This window comes from Ursus arctos, chromosome X, assembly GCF_023065955.2.
Source record: "Ursus arctos isolate Adak ecotype North America chromosome X, UrsArc2.0, whole genome shotgun sequence".
NCBI classification, from domain to species: Eukaryota; Metazoa; Chordata; class Mammalia; order Carnivora; family Ursidae; genus Ursus; species Ursus arctos.
Genome location: NC_079873.1, coordinates 28651772 through 28677042, shown reverse-complemented (window position 1 = coordinate 28677042; position 25271 = coordinate 28651772). Strand labels below are relative to the sequence as shown.

The 25271-nt window shown below is 40.6% G+C and overlaps 1 long non-coding RNA gene across 1 annotated transcript; it reads left to right on the top strand.

The window, feature by feature from the left end:
• The first annotated feature begins 231 nt into the window (after positions 1-231).
• LOC130543416 (uncharacterized) lies at positions 232-20278 on the top strand. The gene is made up of 3 exons (XR_008958750.1): positions 232-397; positions 590-791; positions 20202-20278. It is a non-coding gene; the product is annotated as an uncharacterized LOC130543416 (long non-coding RNA).
• The last annotated feature ends 4993 nt before the right edge of the window (positions 20279-25271 follow it).

Sequence of the window (25271 nt, the reverse complement as noted above, 5' to 3'; positions counted from 1 at the left end):
AGGGAGCCAAAGAAGGGGAGTTCTGACCTGTGGAGTTCTGAGAGAGTCGACCTGTGGAGTTCCTGGCTGAGTGAGTGCGTGCTGTGTGCCGGGGTGGGGGTCCGGGAGTAGGGGGCACCCCGGGTGGGAGGCGGGGTCCTGGAAGGGCGTGTGGAGAGAGTTCATCGTGGAGACTCAGGTGAGTTTTCTTTTTCCCTTGCAAGTCTCTTCTGCCCAGTCTCCATCACCTGGCCGTATGCCCCAGACCCAGGAACTCCAGGGCGCCCGCTCAGCAGAGCTTTTGTGGGATGGGTCGCAGACATTCCAGGGTTTCCCGTGTTCCCCAGGAAGAGCGAGAGTAAGGACCGCACAGTCGCCAACTTCAGTGGCGTGCCCCCTGTCCCCCGACACAGTGCAGGTAATGGACCTTGAGCAGTACCCCGAGTTCAGCAGGGTGTTCCCTGTTCCCTCAGGCACAGGCGTGGCGGTAAGAAGCCCCAGAGCCGTTTGGGGGCTTCAGCATTGTACGCCCTGTCCCCCGGGGACGGTGGCAATGGGCTGTGAAGATAATTCCTACTAAAAGACAAGTCTGTGTTTCCCCTTCTTCCAGAAACCGCAGCAGGTGTGCAGGCTTTAGGTCTGAGGAGCCGCCTTCTCCCCAGCTGACAACACTTCTCTGCTCTGGCTCCACGAGACGCGAGGTTTTGAACGTCTGCATCTGAGTCAGTGAGGCAGCTTGACACAGGACGCCAGCGTTCAGAGAGAGCGGCAGGTCCATTTGGTGAAATGCCATATCCACGTCAGGACTGGAGGTAAAACCTCTCATTAACCCACCATCTCCTGGGCTTTTCTCTTTGCTCTAGTTGAGCCATGAAGTAAAACTTAAGTAGCACTTGTCAGCGTTCTGGGTTTGGTGAAAGAGGTACTTAGTTTCTGAGCAGGGAGAACTTTGCAGGGCATACCATTTTCCCTGTTCATTTATTGCTTATGAATGTATTTTGAACAGCTGTTTCCTAGAAACACTCTTTTATTAGAAAGGGAAGGTGAGATTTACTCTTTGTGTATTTTTAAGATATACTTTGTTCCTCCAACTAACAGTGTTTATTCAGTTGGGCCTAAGGTGTGGTTGAGTGGCCACCATTTACAGTTAGATGGCTTTTTGTCGTCAGATACAGACTTGGATGATGTCTTGTCATTTGTCAAAGGTGATGTTTCATCACTCATTAGTCTTTTCATTTCAAATTCAAAATTATTCAAAGCAGCCTTTCCCTGTTTAATAGTTGAGCTTGACTATCTAGCTTTACTAGATGTATCATCTTGATATTTTGAGGTGCCATATTCTCTCTGTCGTTTCTTTGGTGGTGGAGTCAGAAGGAGAGTCTTTGGGAATTCCTTTGGATAGAGGCATGCTGGTGGCTTCAAGGGGCTTGGCGTCAGGAGCTCTGGGCTAAGTTCTGGAACTGCTTGCCTGACTCTGGATGAGTCAGGTTATCCCACAGAGTTTCTCTTTCCTCCTTATGAGATTGCTGGAAGGTGAAATAAGTCAAGCAGAGAAAGGCAATTATCATATGGTTTCACTCATTTATGGAACATAAGAAATAGGGAGATCAGTAGGAGAAGGAAGGGAAGAATGAATGGGGGGGTTAACAGAAGGGGGAATGAACCACGAAAGACTATGGACTCTGGGAAACAAACTGAGGGCTTCAGAGGGGAGGGGTTGGGGGATTGGGATAGTCCGGTGATGGGTATTAAGGAGGGCACGTATTGCCCAGGAGCCCTGGGTGTTATATGCAAACAATGAACCATGGAACACTACATCAAAAGCTAATGATGTAGTGTATGGCGACTAACATAACATAATAAAAAATTAAAAAAAAAATTACTGGAGGGTCATCTCTATGGAAAGGCTTTTTACACAGAAACTGTTCTGCCTAATGAAGAGCAACTAAAAACGAGGTGATTTGGGCTGTATTATTCTGTAAATAGTAATTTTAAAACTCCCTGTCCTGGGGATACAGTATGTTATTGTACAAGGAGGCATGAGAAGGCTGAAATGAAAGATTGAGATCTCAGGGCACATTCATGTTCCATGGATACGTCACTTAACCGTTAACAGGTAGGAAGGTAAGTGGAGAGAAATATGACAGAAGGGGAAAGAAGGTGTGAACCATTCATTAGCCTTCTCCCCTTCTCAGGAAAGTCTTGGGCTAGTGTAATTTTGGAAGAAGAGGGGGAATCCTGGAGTTTTGCAGCAGACAGGGGAATTCCAGGTTTGAGTAGAGGTGACAGGGGTCCCAGAGGAGAGCTGAGTGCATTCTGAAGCAGGGTGTGGGCAGGGCGGGCTCCAGGGGTGGCTGTGAGTCTCCCGTGTGACAGTTGTGACAGGTGAGGGCTGCGAGCAGGTTCCTGGCTGAGGACAGGTGAGGCACAGGTGGAGAGCTGGCCGAGCCCCTTCTTCAGGGCCACCAGCCTCACCAAACACACACAGCCTCGTCATCTGTCCCTGTCACTCCAATTCACACTGTCAGAGTTGCCAGGCCGAGATGTTTGGTGGTGCTTCTTTCCTTGCATGCGTGTGAAGTTTCAAACCTGAGGTGATGGACATGATGGGTCCTCAGAACATCTGTTACTCTTTTATTTCCTGCTCTCCTTTTGATCAGTGAAGTGAATCGGACCTGCTAGTGGAAGGAGCTATCTGCGTTTTTATTTCCTGGTTTAATTAAACAATGGGAAAAGAGTCTTCTGAAATATTAAAGGAATCCTTTGTGGGTGTTCATGTTTTTCTCTTCTGCGAGCCACATTCCGATATTAGAAATCATTTGTTAAAGTAAAACAGCCTCAGAGCTGTCACAGGGTTTGGTGGCCTTTGTGAGAGGGAGAAAGGGAGAAGGAGTGTAGGTTCTTGAGGAGCTCGGGGAGTGCCACATTGTGCTCCCAAAGGAAATGGAGCCTCCTGTCAGCCTTCCTGGGGTGGGGGCGGGGGGGGGGGTTTGCTGCTTACCTGGAGGTTCATCCTAGGCTCTGGAAGCTTGACCTGGTGAGTCACTTGTGACTTGAGCTGGGGAATTGATGAAGAAAACAGAATGAATGCTGGGGGGTGCCTGTATCCTTTGGACTCAGACAACTCCATGTAGCAAAGGAACTCTTCACCCCTGAGGCGTGTCGGGATCCCTGAGGGTGTGGGGTTTGCTTCATGGGCTGAGGTTGTGTCTTCATCCTTATCTGGACCAGAGCCATGTTGTCTGGCTATGGAGATCCAGACCCTTAGGTGACCATGTCATCATATTCATTATCATCATTATTTATTATTATTATTATTATTAATTATTATTATTATTATTTTAACAAAGCAATAGAGACATTGACTTTGAGATAAAAATACCAAAAGGAACAATATAAGGACAAATATATACGTGATGATTGAACTTGTGGTATCTCTCATTGGTGTGGGTCTTGTAAGGCTGCCCGAAAGAGAAAGACCAAGAATTCTATGTGGATAGAAGTGTGCTGTGCACAGGGAGTGTTTTATTCCATCATTTGACTTCTCTCTCTGAAGGGAAAATAGAGTGGTGTCTGGAGCTTGGTTTCTGATTGGAAGGACTGGGAGGCCAGTGAATTGAAAGAGCAGTGTTCATGCTGACATGGTGCTCAGTGCCCAGTGAGCGAAGGTTGGAAGCTTGGACTCAGAAGCGTTGGTGTTCAGGGAGGGTGTTGTCCGAGTTTGCAGCACATTGGGTCACTTGGCTGGTCTGCCTAATCGGGCCAGTTTCTGCCTTTCTAAGGGCAGCTTGAAAGTGGCTTGCAACCCTAGGGCGTTTGCGGAGTGGTCTGCATGGGACCCCGGTGTGGGCCAGTGTAGACATAAACCAGGGAATTCCAGAGCTAACGATGAGCACGTTTGTGAGGCTGGAGTTTGCTTCTCTGTGAGAAGGATTGAGCTGGAGTGGAAAGAAGTCTCTGGGTCTTAGGACTCACTGAGCAGGTCCGAGCCTGGCTGGGTGGTGGGATCAGATGTCTGTTTCCCAGGACCTTGGCCAGAGGGAGATTTGGACCCTGGGAAGTGTCTCTGCTCAGCTTTCTCTGATGAGCACCTCAGGCAAGGGGAGGAAGCGTGTGTGCTCACCCGTCATCGAGGAAGGTGTCTGGTTTCAGGTTTCGTGTGCAGGTAGATTCCTCGTATGGCTCCCTTTCCTGATGGTGTTCAGGGTGCAGGAGGTGGGTGGACCCCTTGTCCCGGGCATCCCGGCTGTGGAAGAGTCCTGGGGCACCTTTTCCCCTGGGGATTTGGAATACGACATTGGCCAGATGGTACTTCACTAGGAGGGTGACACTTGAGTCAAAATCTAAAGAAGGTGAGTGATATCACATCAAGAGCATTGTAAACAGAAGGGAAAGCATGTGCACAAGCCGCGGGCAGGAGCATACCAGGTGAATGCCAGCAAGAAGGCCCTGTGGCCACAGGAGACAGCATAGGACATGACCTCAGGGAGGTGACAGAGTGTGACAGAAAGCCATGGCAGGGCTGTGACCCCATGGGACCCTGTTTCACTGGGCCATCCTGGCTGCAGGGTTGAGTACAGATGACAGAGGGTTGAGGATGGGCAAGGGAGGTCAATGATGACGCTTTAACAGGAACTCAGGCAAGAGATGGGCTCCAGTGTGGACCAGACAGGTGGCCTTGGAAGGAGTGGTTAGTCCTATTCTGGGTACATCTTGAAGATGGAGCTCACAGGATTTGCCAACGGCTTAGATATCGGGGATGGGAGAAAGGAGGAACTGGGGTAACTCCCAGCTGTTGTGGGTTGTCCTGCGTGAGGGGAAGGAGAAAGTTTCTGGGAGTAGGAAGTAGTCAGTGTTCTGCATGCTGAGGAAGGTGCCTTTCCCAGTGGATCTGCTGAGGTTTGTGTCTGGGAGAACCTTTCACATCTCCTCCCTCAGGAACGTTCAAGTATAAGTATCCCCCACTTTTTAAAAGTTCATGGGAAGACACTTGGCTTTTTGGAAAGATCTCTGTTATTACCTGGTTTCACTAATGGGAAGAAACCTGAAGAGGATTTTCCTCTTATGAAAAAAGTCAAACAGTGAGCATCGCGTTCAGCATCTGTTTTGGGGAGAAGCATGACAGAGGCGGCGTGCACCCTAACCAGCTCCTTCCTGGGAACCGCTCTCCGCGTCCAGCCACCAGCGCTTTGAATTGTGTCTGTGAGCATCTGCTGTGCTTTATCTCCATTTATTTTCGGCATCCGTTAGGAGTTGTGTCCTGAGGCCTAAGAAAAGCCAAAGAGAAGTCATTTTTGGAGTCTGAGTGTGCTCACTCATTTTTCCGTATATATTAATGGTCATTCCTTCTTTACACCCTTTCTGCTGTGAAAGGTTTCCTAGGAGCACTGTACTTTCAAAGAGCGGGGGAACCTGTACCCTGTCCTGCAGGGTTAGCTTTAGTCTCCATGCTGCACAGAATATTCTATGACTGTCAGATTTTCTCACTCAGACACTGCGTCTTTGACCACCTTCACCTGCCCTCCCCTTCCCCGAATCAGGTGCCCACCCATCTGTTCTCTGTATCCATGCGTTCAGTATTTGTTTATTCCACGTGAAATGTATATGACAGCATCGGGTATTTGTCTTTCTGTGTCTGAGTTACTTAGCATAAGGCTCCCAAAGTCTGTTTCTTTTTTTTTTTATTTTTTTTCTTTTTTTTAAATTTTTTAATGATTTTTTATTATATTATGTTAGTCACCATACAGTACATCCCCGGTTTCCGATGTAAGGCTCGATGATTCATTAGTTGTGTATAACACCCGGTGCACCATGCAATACGTGCCCTCCTTACTACCCATCACCGGTCTATCCCATCCCCCCACCCCCCTCCCCTCTGAAGTCCTCAGTTTGTTTCTCATAGTCCATAGTCTCTCATGTTTCATTCCCCCTTCTGATTACCCCCCCTTTCTTTATCCCTTTCTTCCCCTACCGATCATCCTAGTTCTTATGTTCCATAGATGAGAGAAATCATATGATAGTTGTCTTTCTCTGCTTGACTTATTTCAATTAGCATTATCTCCTCCAGTGCCGTCCATGTTGTAGCAAATGTTGAGAACTCGTTCTTTCTGATAGCTGAGTAATATTCCATTGTATATATGGACCACATCTTCTTAATCCAGTCATCTGTTGAAGGGCATCTCGGCTCCTTCCACAATTTAGCTATTGTGGACATTGCTGCTATGAACATTGGGGTGCATATGGCCCTTCTCTTCACTACGTCTGTATCTTTGGGGTAAATACCCAGTAGTGCAATGGCTGGATCATAGGGTAGCTCAATTTTTAACTTTTTAAGGGACCTCCACACTGTTTTCCAGAGTGGCTGTACCAACTTGCATTCCCACCAACAATGTAGGAGGGATCCCCTTTCTCCACATCCTCTCCAACAATTGTTGTTTCTTGCCTTGTCTATTTTTGCCATTCTAACTGGCGTAAGGTGGTATCTCAGTGTGGTTTTGATTTGAATTTCCTTGATGGCTAATGATTTTGAACATTTTTTCATGTGTCATGTGTCCGTTAGCCATTTGTATGTCTTCATTGGAAAAGTGTCTGTTCATATCTTCTGCCCATTTTTTGATTTGTTTATTTGTTTCTCGTGTATTGAGTTTGAGAAGTTCTTTGTAGATCTTGGATACCAGTCCTTTATCTGTAGTGTCATTTGCAAATATCTTCTCCCATTCCGTGGGCTGCCTCTTAGTTTTTCTGACTGTTTCCTTGGATGTGCAGAAACTTTTAATCTTGATGAAGTCCCATAAATTCATTTTATCTTTTGTTTCTCTTGCCTTTGGGGATGTGTCATGAAAAAGGTTGCTTTGCCGATGTCGTAGAGGTTGTTGCCTATGTTCTCCTCTAGAATTTTGATGGATTCCTGTCTCACATCGAGGTCTTTCATCCATTTGGAGTTTATTTTTGTGTATGGTGTGAGATAGTGGTCAAGTTTCATTCTCTTGCATGTAGCTGTCCAATTTTCCCAGCACCATTTATTGAAGAGACTGTCTTTTTCCCACCGGATGTTTTTTCCTGCTTTATCAAATATTAGTTGCCCAAAGAGCCGAGGGTCCATTTCTGGGCTCTCTATTCTGTTCCATTGGTCTATGTGTCTGTTTTTGTGCCAGTACCATGCTGTCTTTGTGATCACAGCTTTGTAGTACAGCTCGAAATCCGGCATTGTGATGCCCCCAGCTTTGTTTTTCCTTTTCAACAGTTCCTTGGAGATTCGGGGCCTTTTCTGTTTCCATACAAATTTAAGGACTGTTTGTTCCAGTTCTTTGAAAAATGTCCTCGGTATTTTGATCGGGATAGCATTGAAAGTGTAGATTGCTCTGGGTAGCATGGACATTTTAACTATGTTAATTCTTCCGATCCATGAGCATGGAATATCTTTCCATCTTTTTATGTCTTCCTCAATGTCTTTCAAGAGTGATTTATAGTTTCTAGAATATAAGTCCTTTACGTCTCTGGTTAAGTTAATTCCAAGGTAACGTATGGTTTTTGGTGCTATTGTAAATGGGATGGATTCCCTAATTTCTCTTTCTTCGGTCTCGTTATTCGTGTATAGAAATGCAACTGATTTCTGAGCATTTATTTTGTATCCTGCCACGTTACTGAATTGCTCTATAACTTCTAATAGTTTGGGAGTGGCTTCTTTTGGGTTTTCCATATAGAGTATCCTGTCATCTGCAAAGAGACATTTTGACTTCTTCTTTGCCAATTTGGATACCTTTGATCCCTTTTTGTCGTGTGATTGCTGTTGCAAGGACTTCTAGTGCTATGTTGAATAATAGTGGTGAGAGTGGGCATCCTTGTCGAGTTCCTGATCTTAAGGGAAAGGCTTCCAGCTTTTCCCCATTGAGAATAATATTTGCAGTAGGCTTTTCATAGATGGCTTTTATGAGATTGAGAAATGTACCTTCTATTCCTACACTCTGAAGGGTTTTAATCAGAAAAGGATGCTGTATTTTGTCAAATGCTTTTTCGGCATCGATTGAGAGGATCATATGGTTCCTGAGTCTTTTCTTGTTGATATGATGTATCACGCTGATTGATTTGCGAATATTGAACCACGCTTGCATCCCAGGTATGAATCCCACTTGATCGTGATGGATAATCCTTTTAATGAACTGTTGGATTCTATTAGCAAGTATCTTGTTGAGGATTTTGGCGTCCATATTCATTAGGGAAATCGGTCTGTAATTCTCCTTTTTGAGGGGGTCTTTGCCTGGTTTGGGGATCAAGGTAATATTGGCCTCATAGAATGAGTTTGGTAGCTTTCCTTCTGTTTCTATTTTTTGAAATAGCTTTAGGAGAATAGGTATTATTTCTTCTTTGAATGTTTGGTAGAATTCCCCAGGAAAACTGTCTGGGCCTGGAATTTTGTTATTTGGAAGGTTGTTTATCACTGACTCAATTTCTTCATAATTAATTGGCCTGTTTAAGAAATCAATTTCTTCCGGTTTCAATCTTGGTAGTTTATAGGTTTCCAGGAAGGATTCCATCTCTTCCAGATTGCTTAGTTTATTGGCATATAGCTATTGATAAAAATTTCTAATAATCCTTCCAATTTCAATGGTGCTCGTCGTGACCTCTCCTTTTTCATTCATAATTTTAATAATCTGGGTCCTTTCTCTTTTCTTTTGGATAAGTCTTGCCAGTGGTCTGTCAATTTTATTGATTCTCTCAAAGAACCAGCTTGTAGTCCTGTTGATCTGCTCTACTGTACTTCTGGTTTCTGCTTGATTGATTTCAGCTCTAATTTTGGTCCACTGCTTCCTCGTGCGTGGATTAGGCCTGTCCCTCTGTTGCTGTTCCAGCTTCTTGAGGTGAGAATATAAAAAACTGCATTTTAGATTTTTCTATTCTTTTGAGTGAGGCTTGGATGGCTATGTATTTCCCCCTTAGGACTGCCTTTGCAGTATCCCATAGGTTTTGGACTGTTGTATTTTCATTCTCATTGGTCTCCATAAATTGTTTAATTTGATTTTTGATTTCCTGGTTTATCGAGTCATTCCTGAGCAGGATGGTTCTTAGTCTCCAAGTGTTTGAGTTTCTTCCAAATTTTTCCTTGTGGTTGAGTTCCAATTTCAGAGCGTTGTGGTCTGAGAATATGCAGGGGATAATTTCAATCTTTTGGTATTGGTTGAGACCTGTTTTGTGTCCCAGAACATGGTCTATTCTTGAGAATGTTGCATGGGCATTAGAATAGAATGAGTATTCTTTGGTTCTGGGGTGTAGTGTTCTATATATATCTATGAGGTCCAACTCGTCGAGTATGGCATTCAAAGCCTTTGATTCTTTGCTTAGTTTTTGCCAGGGTGTTCTGTCTATTTCTGATAGTGGAGTGTTGAGGTCCCCTACTATTAATGTATTTTTATTTATATGTCTCTTTATTCTGGTTAAGAGTTGGCTTGTGTATCTTGCTGCTCCCCTGTTGGGGGCATATATATTTATAATTGTCATATCCACTTGTTGAATACTTCCCTTAAGAATAATATAGTGCCCTTCTGCGTCTCTAACTATAGTCTGTAGTTTAAAATCCAATTTATCTGATATGAGAATTGCTACCCCAGCTTTCTTTTGAGGTCCATTTGCGTGAAAGATGGTACTCCATCCTCTTACTCTCAGTCTGAATGCATCTTTGAGTTCGAAATGAGTCTCTTGTAGACAGCAAATGGATGGGTCATTTCTTTTTATCCAATCTGCAACCCTGTGACGTTTATTGGATGGTTCAAACCATTTACATTAAGACTGATTACTGAGAGATATGATTTTAATGTTGCCATGTTGCCAGTAAAGTCTTTGTTTGTATTGGCTGTGACTTTCTGTTCTGTATCACTCTTGGGGCCTTTTTACTTTTATAGAACCCCCCGTAATATCTCCTGTAGGGCTGGTTTGGTGGTTACAAAATTGGTTAGTGACTGGCGATTCTGAAATGTCTTTATTTCTCCATCAATTCTGAATGACAGCCTTGCTGGATAAAGGATCCTTGGCTGCATGTTTTTCTCTGAAAGAGCTTTAAATATGCTCCCCCAACCCTTTCTCTCATTCCAGGTCTGTGTAGACAGGTCTGATGTAATTCTGATGCTTTGCCTTGGTACGTGAGAAATTTCTTTGCCCTGGCCGCTTTCAATACTGTATCCTTGGATCTCATATTTGCGAATTGCACTATGACGTGACGTGGTGTAGGTTTGTCGTGGTTGAGCTTGGGAGGGGTCCTCTCTGCCTCTTGGACACGAATGTTTGTTTCCCTCGCTAGATTAGGGAAGTTTTCAGCTACAATTTGTTCAAATATCTCTTTAGACCTCTGTTTTTCTCCACCCCCTCGGGGATGCCGATGATTCATTGGATCGTTTCATTGAGTCAGTAATCTCCCGTAACCTACATTCGTGGGCTTGGATTTTTTTAAGACCATCTTCTATTTTCATTTTTTCCTCTATTAACCCATCCTCCAATTCACTAACCCGTTCCTCTGCTTCTGCGACCCTGGCCGTCAGAGCCTCTAGTTTTGCCTGCATTTGGCTCATAGAATTTTTAATTTCTGTCAGATTCGCTCTCATTTCTGTCCTTAGGGATTCTATATTCTCAGTAACCTTTTCGTTAATAGTTTTTTCAATTCTACTCATCATTTTGACCATCGTTACTCTGAATTCCATTTCTGATACTTTGGTTACATCCATATCCATTATTTCTGTGGCAGAGGCCACAGACTCACTGTGTTTTCTTTGCTGAGGGGGGCTTCTCCTTCTTGTCATTCTGATGAAGAGAGGTTGCGGGGTTTCCAGAGCCCAAATTATTGACTGGGTCCCAGGCCGTGCCCCTTGTTTTATAGGGATCTTAGGGATGTGGGCTTCTTCTTTAAAGATTTTATTTTTTTATTTATTTATGTGGCAGCCAACCAGCGAGAGAGGGAACAGAAGCAGGGGAGTGGGAGAGGAAGAAGCAGGCTCCCAGCGGAGGAGCCCGATGAGGGACTCCTTTCCGGAATGCCAGGATCACACCCTAAGCCGAAGGCAGGCGCTCAATGACTGCGCCACCCAGGCGCCCGGGTTGTGGGCTTCTTGATTTTTCAGCCTGCCTTCTGTGTTCTGGGGGAGGGGCCTGCCGCGCCGATACTCAGGCAACCCTGTTTGGTTAGAGTCTCGGTGCTCCCTGCGAGGGGGGATGGGGATGGGCACTCCCTGAGCCGGTATTTCCAGGCTTTTGTTCTCTGGCAGCTTTCCCTGGCGGTTTGCTGTGCCTCTTCTGAGAGTCAGAGCAGCAGCGGCCAAATTTCAGCCTCTGTCAAGGAACAGAAGGATTGCGGCCCGTTCTCTACTGATGTCTGGCCACTTTAACTCTGTTTCTGTTGGTGCTGCTCAACCCTGCAGCGTCCGGGATGTGCGCCCCACACCCGGCGTCCCAGCCCTCACTTCCAGGGCCGGCGCGTCTCTGTCCTTTGTGTTTCTAACGCCGCCAGCCGCCCCGCGCGCGCTCCCGGATCTCCCGGTCTCAGTCTGGATCCAGTGAGCTCACCGGGATTCCGGTGTTCCGCGAGATGCCTGGTGGCGCGCGCACCCGGCTCACGGTCTCAGTCTGCTGTTTTGCGGGTGCCGTCCGCGAGCCCCGCCCGCTCTCCCGTGCAAGTGGCTGCCGCTTCCCGGCGCCCGAACGCGGCGGCTCCCTCCCCCTTCTGTTTATCTTGCGATATCTGTGCGTGGTTTCATGCTCCCCGCTTCGTACCTCAATACTCAGCGCTGGAGATGTTCATTTGTAGAGATCCAGATGCATCTTCCTGCGTCTCAGGCTGGTTCCGTGGTTGTTTAGGCTGATCTGGTACCTATCCAGCTTGACTTGGGGGACCGGCTGAAAACGGTGTCTCCTACTCCTCCGCCATCTTAACTCCTCCCCCCAAGGTCTATGTTTCTATGTCTGTTTATTGGGAATAATGCTGCAGTGAACATGGGAGTGCATCTGTCTTTTTGAGGTACTGTTTTTGTGCTCTCCAAATCAATACTCAGTAGAGCCATTACTGGGTTGTGTGGTAGTTGTATTTATTTTTCAGGAACCTCCATACCGTTTGTCACAGTGGCTGCACCCATTTCCATTCCCACCAACAGTGTACAGGGTCCTGTCGTCTGCACACCCTTGGCCACACCTGGTTTCTGTCTCTGGGACGATTGACATTCCAACAGTTGTGAGGTGATAGCTGATTGTGGTTTTGACTTATGTAAACTGGATTATTCGTTTTTTGGGTGTTAGGTTGTATAAGTTCTTTATATAGTTTGGATACCAACCCTTTATCAGATACGTCATTTGCAAATACTTTCTCCCATCCCACAGGTTGCCTTTTGGTTTTGTGGATTGTTTCTTTTGCTCGGCAGAATGTGTTAGTTTTAAGTTGTGGCTGTCATGAGCAGTGCTGCTATGTATGTGTGTCCCTGTCTATCTTGTCTGTCTGTCTATCTTTCTATCTATCTATCTATCTATCTCCTGGTACAGAGAACACATTTCTCCAGGGAGTGGAATGCTTGGTTACAGGGAAGTTTCAGGAATGAAGTACTGGGTCACAGGGAAAAAATAATCTTTAAACCACAAGGTAACAGAAGTGATCAAATTAGTTTATACTTCCAACAATAGTGGTGAGTGTCTCATATTTAAATGTTTGACATTAGTTATTATCACTTATTGAAATATTTCTTACCTAATAGGTGTGTAGTGGTACTTCCTTATGGTGTGAATTTTAGTTTTCATGATTACTGGTGAGATTACAGCTTAAATATAGTTATTGACTTTTAGGATTTGCTGTTTTTCAAAGAGTATGTTGAAATTTTTTGCTCATCTTTCTATCAGGTTATCGGTTTTCCCTTTTTTTGCTTTAGAAAAATTCATTTATTTGAATGGTAGTCCTTTTTTGGTTTATATGTTGCAATAATATTTTCAAACTCTGTGGCGTGGCTTGTCTTTTAATTATGTTTTCTTTTGGTGGAAAGTATTTCTTAATTGAATGTGGGTAAATACATCAATCATTTCCTTTAAAGCTTATACTTTCTCTATCCTAAAAATTCCTTTCTAGTTTGTGGCAAAAAGATATCCACCTATATTGTCTTTTAAAATGTATTGGAGGGGCGCCTGGGTGGCTCAGTTGTTAAGCATCTGCCTTCAACTCAGCTCGTGATCCCAGGGTCCAGGGATTGAGCCCTGCGTCAGGCTCAATGTTCAGTGGGAAGCCTGCTTCTCCCTCTCCTGCTCCCCTTGCTTGTGTTCCCTCTCTTGTTGCCTCTGTCAAATAAATGAATAAAATCTTAAAATATATATATTTTATTATTATATATATTATTTATTATATAATATGTATAATATATAATATATATTTATTAAAATAATATATATATTTAAGCATTCCACATTTAGGTTATTAATCCATTTGGAAATAATTTTTTTATGCTATGATCCAATTTTAGTTATTTTCCATACAAATGCCCTATTGCTCAGCATGTTTTAATTGAAAAGTTTGTTACTTCTTTGTCAATCTGCTGTGATACCTCTGCTATACAGTGTGGCAAGTGTGTGTGTGTGTGTCTGTATATTATATGATTTTATTTTAATATATGTTTTGGTCTGTTTTTTGGGTCTCTATAATTTTGGTCCATTCATTGGTCTCTATATTAGTACTGCACCATCTTACTTACTCTAGCTTTATAAGCTTTATAAGAAATCTAAATATTCAGTAGAATGAGTCCTCCCAAATTTATCTTATTCTTCAAATGTGTGGTGGTTATTCTTGGGCTTTTGTAATTCTGTATAAATTTTTGAAGATGCTCTTCAGGTCCACAACAAAATCTTTGGTGTTTTTACTTAGATTTCTCTCACTCTATAAATTAAATTTTAGATAATTAACATTTTTTCAGTACTAAGACATCCAATTTATAAACATAGAATGTATCTCTTCATTTTTTATTTCTTCAAGGTCTTTATGAAAGTATTATAATATTGTCTGTAGAGACTGCACATCTTGTTAGATTTATTACTATTTCAGCTTTTTGTGATATCTGAACGGATTTATCTCTTTTTAATATCATTTTCTGTTGCTATATATAAAAATACAATTTATTTTTATTGATTTTTAACTAGAAATCCTATTAAACTCTTTTACAAATTCTAGTAATTTCCTGTACATTATTTTGTATTTTTCTTTACACATCAGTAGTGTATATGAATAGCAGAAGCTGTGTTTTTTCTTTTCTAATCCTTAGGCATTCTGATAATTCTATTTCTTGATTTCTGCACTGGCCAAGATCTCCAATGTAATAATGAATAGAAGTGGTTACAAAAGGTATCCTGGTCTTGTGCCTGATCTTAAAATTAAATCTTTAATTATCTCAATATTATCTATGATGTTACTGTATGATAGCTTCTTTTCAATTAATAATTTCTATTTCCACTTTGATAAGATTTGCTGAGTTTTTAAAAAATTTTTAAGTATTTTAATTCCAGCTAGTTAATATACAGTGTAATATTTTTTTTTAAAGATTTTATTTATTTATTTGACAGAGACAGAGACAGCCAGCGAGAGAGGGAACACAAGCAGGGGGAGGGGGAGAGGAAGAAGCAGGCTCCCAGTGGAGGAGCCTGATGTGGGGCTCGATCCCATAACGCCGGGATCACGCCCTGAGCCGAAGGCAGATGCTCAACCGCTGTGCCACCCAGGCGCCCCTATACAGTGTAATATTAGTTTCAGGTGTACAATAGTGATTTAACACTTCCATATATCACCCAGTGCTCATCACAAGTGCACTCCTTAATTCCCATTACCTATTTCATCTATCCCCCACCCACCTCCCTTCTGGTAACCATCAGTTTGTTCTCTAGAGTTAAGAGTCTGTTTCTGGAATTGTCTCTTATTTTTTTTCCCTTTGCTTGCTTGTTTTGTTTCTTAAATTCCACATATGAACAGACAGCAACATGCAAAAGAATGAAACTGGACTACTTTCTTACACCATACACAAAAATAAATTAAAAATGACTTAAAGACCTGTATGTGAGAGCTGAAACCATAAATATCCTAAAAGAGAACACAGGCAGTAACTTTTTTGACATAGGCCGTAGCAACTTCTTTCTAGATATGTCTCCTGAGGCAAGGGAAGCAGAAGCAAAAATGAACTATTGGCACTATATCAAAATAAAAAGCTTCTGCACAGCAAAGGAAAGAATCAACACAATTAAAAGCCAACCTACTGAAGATTTTTTAAAATCATGAATGAGTGTTGAAATTATAAGAGACTTTGTATTTAATTTTTTTGTAAGGTTAATTTTATTAATTTTGTTGTACCAAATAACTTTGTGTGACATAAACTTAGCTTTTCATGCTGGATTCATTTTGGTTATGTTATGTTTATCATCTATTTTCCAGGTTAAGAGTGCCTCTAATTATGTTTTCTTATACTGTTCTTTCCTGTTTTGAAATGAAAAAAATTTAAAAAAATAATTGAATAATGTTCTCTCATTTTCTAGTCTCAGAAGAATTTATGTAGAATTGAAATTATTTCTTTTTAGAATGTTTATAAGAACACCTAGTGAAATTCTATTGGATTTCAACTATGGTTAGAATAGTGAATATTGATTTAATTTCTATAACGTATATGTGTATCTACACGTTCCTTTTTCTTTATATCTGTTTTGATGTTATATTTTTCTAGAGAATTGTGATTTTTCTAAAATTTAAAATTTATTTAAAAAAATTTTCTGGGCGCGCCTGGCTGGCTTAGTTGGTTGAGTGTCTGCCTTCGACTCTGGTCTTGATCCCAGGGTTCTGGGATGGAGCGCTGCATCAGGCTCCCTGCTCAAGAGGGAGTCTGCTTCTCCCTCTCCTTTTGCCTCTTCCCCCTGCTTGTGTGCACGCTCTCTCTCTCTCAAGTAAATAAAATCTTTAAAAAAATAAATAAAAAATTTCTGCATTTTTTTCTTTGTAAAATCTGCAATGTATATGTAATATATGACCCATTTGAATTCCTGATATTTGTTCTTTGTACTTTTTTTGTCTTGAGAAGGCTCTCAAGCAGAATTGTCATTTTCATTAATCTTTTCAAAGAGCCAAATTTTGGCTTTTTGATCTGTGTTATTTTCTATGTTATGAAGTCCAGCTCTTCTATTTATTATTTACTTCTGCTTTCTTTGGGTATATCTTTTGAAGGTAGTGCATAGTTATATGTGATTTTACACAGTCTGACACTACTCTTTATTTGGAGCAGCTAATCCATGTACATTTAATTTAGTTACTGATTTCTTTTGGTTTAAATCTCCCCTTTTTTCCCCTTTCTATTTGTGTTGTCTATATTCTTTCATATTTTTCTTTTCCTTCCTCTGGATTCATGGAAATATTTATAGCGGTCCATTTATACTCTATTTCTTTTTAAGGGGGGAGGGGCAAAGGGAGCAGGACAGAGAGAAGCTTAAGCCGACTCCACACTCAGCATAGAGCCTGACACAGGGCTCTGTACGGAGCTCTATCTCACAGCCCTGAGGTCATGGCCTGAGCTGAAATCAAGAGTCAGACACTTAACTGACTGGGCCAGGCACCTCCATTTTTACTCTCTGAATTCTGAAGCTGTAAACTGTGTTTTCTTTCTTCTTCTTTTTTTTTTTTTTACATTTTATTTATTTATTTGACACAGAGAGACAGCCAGTGAGAGAGGGAACACAAACAGGGGGAGTGGGAGAGAAAGAAGCAGGCTCCCAGCAGAGGAGCCTGATGCGGGGCTCGATCCCATAACACCGGGATCACGCCCTGAGCCGAAGGCAAACGCTTAACGACTGAGCCACCCAGGCGCCCCATGTGCTTTCATTATTTAATGAGAAATTCAGAATTTACTAAATATTTGGAACTGAAAAGGAAACCCACCTTGCTGGAAACCTGTAAATCAATACCTCCAGTCCATATCTATATAGGTATACTTGAAACTTATTAAAAATTAATGAACTAAGTTTGCAACACAAGACTTAAACTGGGCCATGGAAGAAAGAATAATTAATAAAACAAATAGGAAAACAGGAAATAAATAATAGGGAGTATTAACAATCTCCACCTTACAAGATTCATCATACTTACCTATTTAAAAACTTAGTACAGGGGAATGATCAATGCAATATGGTACTGACTAAGGATAGCCTTAGAGATCAATAAGATAGAATAGAAAGTCCAGAAAGAAAACCACATGTCTATGGTCAACTGATTTCTGTTAAGTGTGCCCCTGCCATTCAGTGATGGAAAGAAAAATCTTTTTAGCAAATGGTGCTAGGACAACTGGATAACCGCAGGCAAAAGAGTGAAATCGTTCCCTTGTTTTACACCAAAAACAAAAATTAAAACGGATTATAGACCTGTTTTAGAGCTAACATATAAAACTCTTAGAATAAAAGATAGGAGTAAATCTTCATGACTTTAGATTTGGGAAAGGATTCTTAGATATGATACAGAAAGCATGAGTAACAAAGTAAAAATAATATGGACTTCATCAACATTAAAAATGTTTTTAAAGGATACCATGAAAGGACAACCCACAGAATGGGAGAAAATATTTACAAATCATATGTTTGATAAGACACATATCCAAATTTATAAAGATATAACTCATTAAAAATACAAATAACCCATTAAAAATGGGCAAAGGATCTGGATAGATGATTGTCCAAGGAAGATACAGAAATGGAAAATAAGCTCATGAAAAGATGCTCTATATCATTTGTCATCAGGCAAATGCATATCAAAACCCCAATGAACTATCATTTTACATGTTCTAAAATGGCTAGAATAAAAAAATCAGGTAACAAAAAGTGTTGGTGAGGATAAGGAGGAATTAGAAGTCTCGTACTGCTTATGGGAATGTAGAATAGTATAGCTAGCAGCTTTGAAAACCATCTAGCAGTTTTTCCAACAATTAAACATAAAACCAACCCAGAAGTTGCACTCAGAGAGAAATGAAAACATATATCCACACAACTTGCATGAGAATGCTGATAGCGGGGCACCTGGGTGGCTCAGTTAGTTGAGTGTCTGCCTCTTGATTTCAGCTCAAGTCATGATCTCAGGGTTGTGAGATTGAGCCCCACATCAGGATCCATGCTCAGCAAGGAGTCTGCTTGAGATTCTCTCTCTCCCTCTGCCCCTCCCCCACTCTCTCTAAATAAATAAATTAAAAATAAATAAAATCTTCTAAAAAAAGAATGCTAATAGCAACATTTTTCGTAATAACCAGCAGGTGAAAACAACCCAAATGCCCATCAACTGATGAATGGATAAGCACATGTGGTGTGTTCATACAATGAAGTATTATTTGGCCGTAAAAAGACATCAAGTACTGATACATCCTACCACATAGACATGCCTTCAAAGCATTATGCTAGATCAAAGCCAGTTACAAAAGACCTCTAAGGCCCAATCTCCTAATACAATCACATTGAAGGTTAGGATATCAATATAGAAATTTTCGGGGGACACATTCATTCATTCCATAACAGTTTTATTCTCAGTTTGTGCAACTTTCCTTCCATTTACTCTCTTCTAGAAGATCATACTTTGATTTTCTGTCAGTTCTTAGAACATGAATATCCCAACCTTATTTTTAGCTCAGGACCTTTGCAGTTGTTGTTTCCCCTGCCTGGATTGTTCTGCATATATATATCTCCATATGGCTGGTTCCTACTTATTCAGTTTTATTTCAAAGATACATTCTGTGGAGAGATCTTTCCTGATCATATCTATAGAATAACTATCCCCTTCCCCTGATTTACGCCACTCTATCATGCACATTCTCTTTTCTTAGATTTATGACTCATCATTATATAACTTTTGTATAATTTACTCATTTATTCTCCCTTTATCAAACTAGAAAATACACAGTAAATTCCATGAGAACAGAGATCTTGTCTGTATTGTTCAATTACTCTCTCCTTACTACTCAGCAAGGCCACCATACATGGCTGTATATTTGTGTACTGCACAACTCAAAGGTCACCAGTGACATAGATGATGATATTACGAGTGACAAATGAACTTGGCAATGACTCAAACAAATGCTCACTTATTTCTTGAGCGCTTAAAACAATGCTTGACATGTAGTCACTAACTAAAACACTTCTCAATGCTTTAGTTCATTCTAGTGATCTGCACTTAGAGCAGATCATACAGATTCAAGGTAATGGAGATTGCTTCTGCCAGTTACTTCTTTTTTTTTAATCCTATTCTACAGTGTAAATAACTTTTTATAAAGACTACATAGCAGTAATTTTTGATCAAAATAAAGATTTTCAGAATTTTATTGGTGTGATAAGCTCTACCCCTAACACTGAAGAAAAACTGGCAGAATTTATTTTTTCTAGTTGGACTTAGAGATTTCAGACCACATGCTGCCTCTTTATGAATTCCTTTTTTCCCAGAAAGACTTCCCTTGAGGTTTATTTTAACCAACTTGCACCCATATGAATATGGACTCAAAAGCCAGGAATGTCAGCATCCTCAGCATCAAATAGCTAAGTACAAGCACCAGGCACTGGCACTATACATAACCACAATAATCTCACATCAGGAAATGTATTTTTTTCCCCATGGTGCTCTCTAAACTAGTGATTTGAAGCTCTGTTGGAAATATCACTCTTCTTGCGATGGGTTAGCAACAGCATCACTAACATATAATAGAAAGGTTTTAAAGGTCATGGTAGATTACTTTTCTGTCAAACGGCCTCAACTATGGACGAAGAATCAAAACAACTGTCTTTTATTCTCTTATAGGGGCCACTGATGTGACTCTGGCCATATACAGTCTCGTTCTAGAAATCTGTTCTTTCTCCCTCTGGTTCATTTAATTCATCTCTCCCATTTATATTTTTCCCTGGCTCTACTTTATACTGTTAGGTTCTTTCTCTATCTTATTTCCTTTCATGATAATTTGGTTGAACCACAGCATTGAGTAAACTTTGAAAATACTGAGTTTCAACACAAACATAAAAACATATTACTCAGAGATCCAATCTTGCTGACTTTTTTTTCATTTCTGAAGAGGGAAAGTTTGATAAGAAAAACATTTACCCTTTTAAAGCCGCACTCTTGTTGATCTGGGTTGAAAAATGTCGGAAGAAAATGTTAATTTCCCTGGAAACCAGGATGCATTCTTATATTTCTCTCTATTAAAATTATATCTTATTGTGCCCTACAGGGAAGAAGATACAGACTTTGTAGGAATGTCATCTCCATGTCTGACACTTGCCTTGGAGCTCTTCCTAAGGAGAACAGGTAGATGATGTCCTTTTAATATGATTTAATGTGATTGATTTAAAGATGAATCCTTGGCCCAAATCTCTTCCAGAGTTATTTCAAGGGTATGAAAAGGTATAACAAATTTTCAGATAGATTTTACCAAGTAGAGGTCAGGTTAGCATCTGTTCTATCTGCAGATACTGTAGAGAGTGCTTATTATATGTTTTGGAAATCTAGAAGCCATTTACCCATTTTTTTTAATAATATTTTTTTTATTATGTTAGTCACCACACAGTACATCCCTAGTTTTTGATGTAAAGTTCCACGATTCATTACTTGCGTACAACACTCAGTGTACCATGCAATACGTGCCCTCCATTTTACCCATTTTTTAAAAGATTATTTATTTATTTATTTGAGAGCGGGAGAGCGTGTGTGAGCAGAGAAAGTGAGAAAGTACCTGAGGGGGGGGGGCAGAGGAAGAGGGAGAAGCCAGGTCCCCGCTGAGCAGGGAGCCCAATGCGGGGCTGGATCCCAGGACCCTGGGATCATGACCTGAGCTGAAGGCAGATTCTTAACCGACTGAGCCACCCAGGCACCCCCATTTACACATTTTTTAAAAAGGATACAGTGACAATATCCTCTTGCTTCAAAATTAGCTTCATGAAGTACAGCCTGCAAATTACTTATGTACATTTGATGAAAAGTTATTTTTCCAATAATTTTTAAGAGAAATTTAAAACATAATTGTTGAAATAATTTTATAGTGAACACATATATCCATTATTTACATGCTGCAATTAACATTTTTCTATATTTTCTTGATCACATATTTACTCATCTACACATCTCTCTCTCCTTCCATCAATTCCTCTTATGTTTTTGGTATATTTCAAAGTCAATTACTGATATCAGTGTACTTTCTCCCAAATACCACTTAATTAGTAAGTTCTAAGAGTATCTTATATATTCTGAATACCAGTCTTTGTCAGATATATATGTTTCATGAATATTTTCTTCAGTCTGTGACTTGCCTTTTCATTTTTTAATTGTGTTTTTAAAAGTGCAGAAATTTTAAATTTTGATGCAGTTTATCATTTTTTAATAGTTACCAAAATGCTATTTTAAAACCCTGTGAAAAGACATGGTTTTAATTATAAATTGAAAAGCCAGATAGTATGGGTATGTGATTTGGCATGTTATGTTGAATTTGGCACTCTGGTAGCCTGTGAATATTTTCAGTTTGTACTATTACTGCATGTATGGATTCATTATAATATATACTTATGCAATACATAGAGAATATTTAAATTGTCAAAATTTGCTCTTTACTTACAACCTTTCCCCTTTCGATATATTGAGAAGTAGAGATATTTGCTTTCTTAACTAGCATAAGGCCTTTGTTGGAGGGTGGAATAGGTAGGAGAGAGAGGCTGATACAAAGAATGAGAAAGGGTGAGGGAAGGCAGATGAGTAAAAAGGATGGGGAACCACAAAGGAAGGGTGAGGACATGAGAGAAGAGTTCAAAGGAAAGAGCAGTAATTATTGGGAATGGGATTTGGGAAAGGGAATATATAAAAAATCTTTTGGAAGCCTAGCTGTGTAATGTGTGATACCCCTACCTTTAAGGCAACCCAAAATGAACTTCTTTGACTTCTGTGTATCTTACTGACATAACTTGAGCATTTACTACCTTTTCCTCATCACATCCAATCACCATAATCTCATCTATATAATGGACTATCATAATGTTTTTGTTATATCTAGACTATAGAATATAATGTTATAGGCATCAGGAGACTTGGTATAGCATTCGAGTGAGACAAAGGTCACGTGTACTTCTTTGTCAGGTAAAAGTGAACTGCCTCATCATCCTTGCTATTTAATTTGGAGCTGAAAAAGCATTTTCTGGATCAATAGCGGTCTGTCAGGAGTTAGAGATTTTTGGTTTGCTCCAGGGGAAAAAAAAAACAACATAAAACACAGCAGCTTTTTACCACCTCATTATTTTATGATAATCAACAGTGGTTGTTTATGATCCATTTGCCTTTTTCACAAGCCAGACAGATTACTTAAATGGGGCAGGTAACAGATTACCATCTGCATGGTTATCTTAATTTCTGCAAATTCCTCAGATATGTGTTATTGCCGTTTTTTGGTATTTTCAATTGGACGGTCAATTCCAGCAGCTTCCACTTGGCCCTTCTTATATATGTTTTCAATTGTGGTAAATAAACATGACATAAAATTTACCATTTTAACCATTTTTAGCTGTACCACTCAATGTCGTTAAATACATTCACATTGTTGTGCAACCATTAGCACCACTCATCTCCAGAACTTTTTCATCTTCCCAAACTAAAATTCTCCCCATTAAAACAACAACTTTCCATTCATCACTCCTCTGAGACCTTGGCAACCACTACTTTATCTTCTGTCTCTGTAAATTTGATTGCTCGAGGTAGCTCATGTAAGTGGAGTTACAATATTTGTCCTTTTCATTCTGGTTTATTTCGCTTACCATAATGTTTTCAAGGTTCATCCATATCGGAGCATGTGGAGAATTTCTTACCTTAAGGGTGATTATATTCTGTTGTATGTATAGGCTACATTTTGTTTATTTTTTCCTCTGTCAGTGGACAGTTGGGTTGTTTCCAACTTCTAGCTATTGTGAATAATGATGCTAAGGACAAGAGTATACAAACATCTCTTTGAGTCCCTGCTTTCAATGCTTTTGGATAAGTACCTTGAAGTGGGATAGCTGAGTCTTGTGGTAATATATGTTTAATTTTTTTTGGAAGAACTGTCATATTTTTCCACAGTGGCTGTACCATTTTACATTCTTACCAGCCATGCACAAGGGTTTAAACTTCTGTGTATCCAAACCAACACTTGTTAATTATTATTATTTTTAATAATAGTCATCCTAATGGGTATGAAGTGGTGGCCCTTCTTATCTTACATAATAGCTTTTACCTTGGTTGAGAATTCTGTCATTTTTTTAAAATAATAATATTTTTTATTATGTTAGTCACCATACATAGTTTTTGATGTAAAGTTCCATGATTCATTAGTTGCATATAACACCCAGTTCACCATGTAATACGTGCCCTCTTTACTACCCCTCACCAGCCTATCCCATTCCCCCACCCCCTTCACCTCTGAAGCCCTCAGTTTGTTTCCCAGAGTCCACAGTCTCTCAGGCTTCATTACCCCTTCTGATTACCCCCCCTTCCTTTATCCCTTTCTTCTCCTACCGATCTTCCTACTTCTTACGTTCCATAAATGAGTGAAACCATATGACAAGTGTCTTTCTCTGCTTGACTTATTTCACTTAGCATTATCTCCTCCAGTGCTGTCCATGTTGCAGCAAATGTTGAGAACTTGTGCTTTCTGGTAGCTGAGTAATATTCCATTGTATATATGGACCACATCTTCTTTTTTTTTTTTTTTTTAATAATGATTTTTATTATATTATGTTAGTCACCATACAGTACATCCCCGGTTTCCTATGTAAGGCTCGATGATTCATTAGTTGTGTATAACACCCAGTGCACCATGCAATATGTGCCCTCCTTACTACCCATCACCGGCCTATCCCATTCCCCCACCCCCCTCCCCTCTGTAGCCCTCAGTTTGTTTCTCATAGTCCATAGTCTCTCATGTTTCATTCCCCCTTCTGATTACCCCCCCTTTCTTTATCCCTTTCTTCCCCTACTGATCATTCTAGTTCTTATGTTCCATAGATGAGAGAAATCATATGATAGTTGTCTTTCTCTGCTTGACTTATTTCACTTAGCATTATCTCCTCCAGTGCCGTCCATGTTGTAGCAAATGTTGAGAACTCGTTCTTTCTGATTGCTGAGTAATATTCCATTGTATATATGGACCACAACTTCTTAATCCAGTCATCTGTTGCAGGGCATCTCAGCTCCTTCCACGATTTAGCTATTGTGGACATTGCTGCTATGAACATTGGGGTGCATATGGCCCTTCTCTTCACTACGTCTGTATCTTTGGGGTAAACACCCAGTAGTGCAATGGCTGGATCATAGGGTAGCTCAATTTTTAACTTTTTAAGGGACCTCCACACTGTTTTCCAGAGTGGCTGTACCAACTTGCATTCCCACCAACAATGTCGGAGGGATCCCCTTTCTCCACATCCTCTCCAACAATTGTTGTTTCTTGCCTTGTCTATTTTTGCCATTCTAACTGGCGTAAGGTGGTATCTCAGTGTGGTTTTGATTTGAATTTCCTTGATGGCTAATGATTTTGAACATTTTTTCATGTGTCTGTTAGCCATTTGTATGTCTTCGTTGGAAAAGTGTCTGTTCATATCTTCTGCCCATTTTTTGATTTGTTTATTTGTTTCTCATGTATTGAGTTTGAGAAGTTCTTTGTAGATCTTGGATACCAGTCCTTTATCTGTAGTGTCATTTGCAAATATCTTCTCCCATTCCATGGGCTGCCTCTTAGTTTTTCTGACTGTTTCCTTGGCTGTGCAGAAACTTTTAATCTTGATGAAGTCCCATAAATTCATTTTATCTTTTGTTTCTCTTGCCTTTGGGGATGTATCATGAAAAAGGTTGCTTTGGCCGATGTCGTAGAGGTTGCTGCCTATGTTCTCCTCTAGAATTTTGATGGATTCCTGTCTCACATCGAGGTCTTTCATCCATTTGGAGTTTATTTTTGTGTATGGTGTGAGATAGTGGTCAAGTTTCATTCTCTTGCATGTAGCTGTCCAATTTTCCCAGCACCATTTATTGAAGAGACTGTCTTTTTCCCACCGGATGTTTTTTCCTGCTTTATCAAATATTAGTTGCCCAAAGAGCCGAGGGTCCATTTCTGGGCTCTCTATTCTGTTCCATTGGTCTATGTGTCTGTTTTTGTGCCAGTACCATGCTGTCTTTGTGATCACAGCTTTGTAGTACAGCTCGAAATCCGGCATTGTGATGCCCCCAGCTTTGTTTTTCCTTTTCAACAGTTCCTTGGAGATTCGGGGTCTTTTCTGGTTCCATACAAATTTAA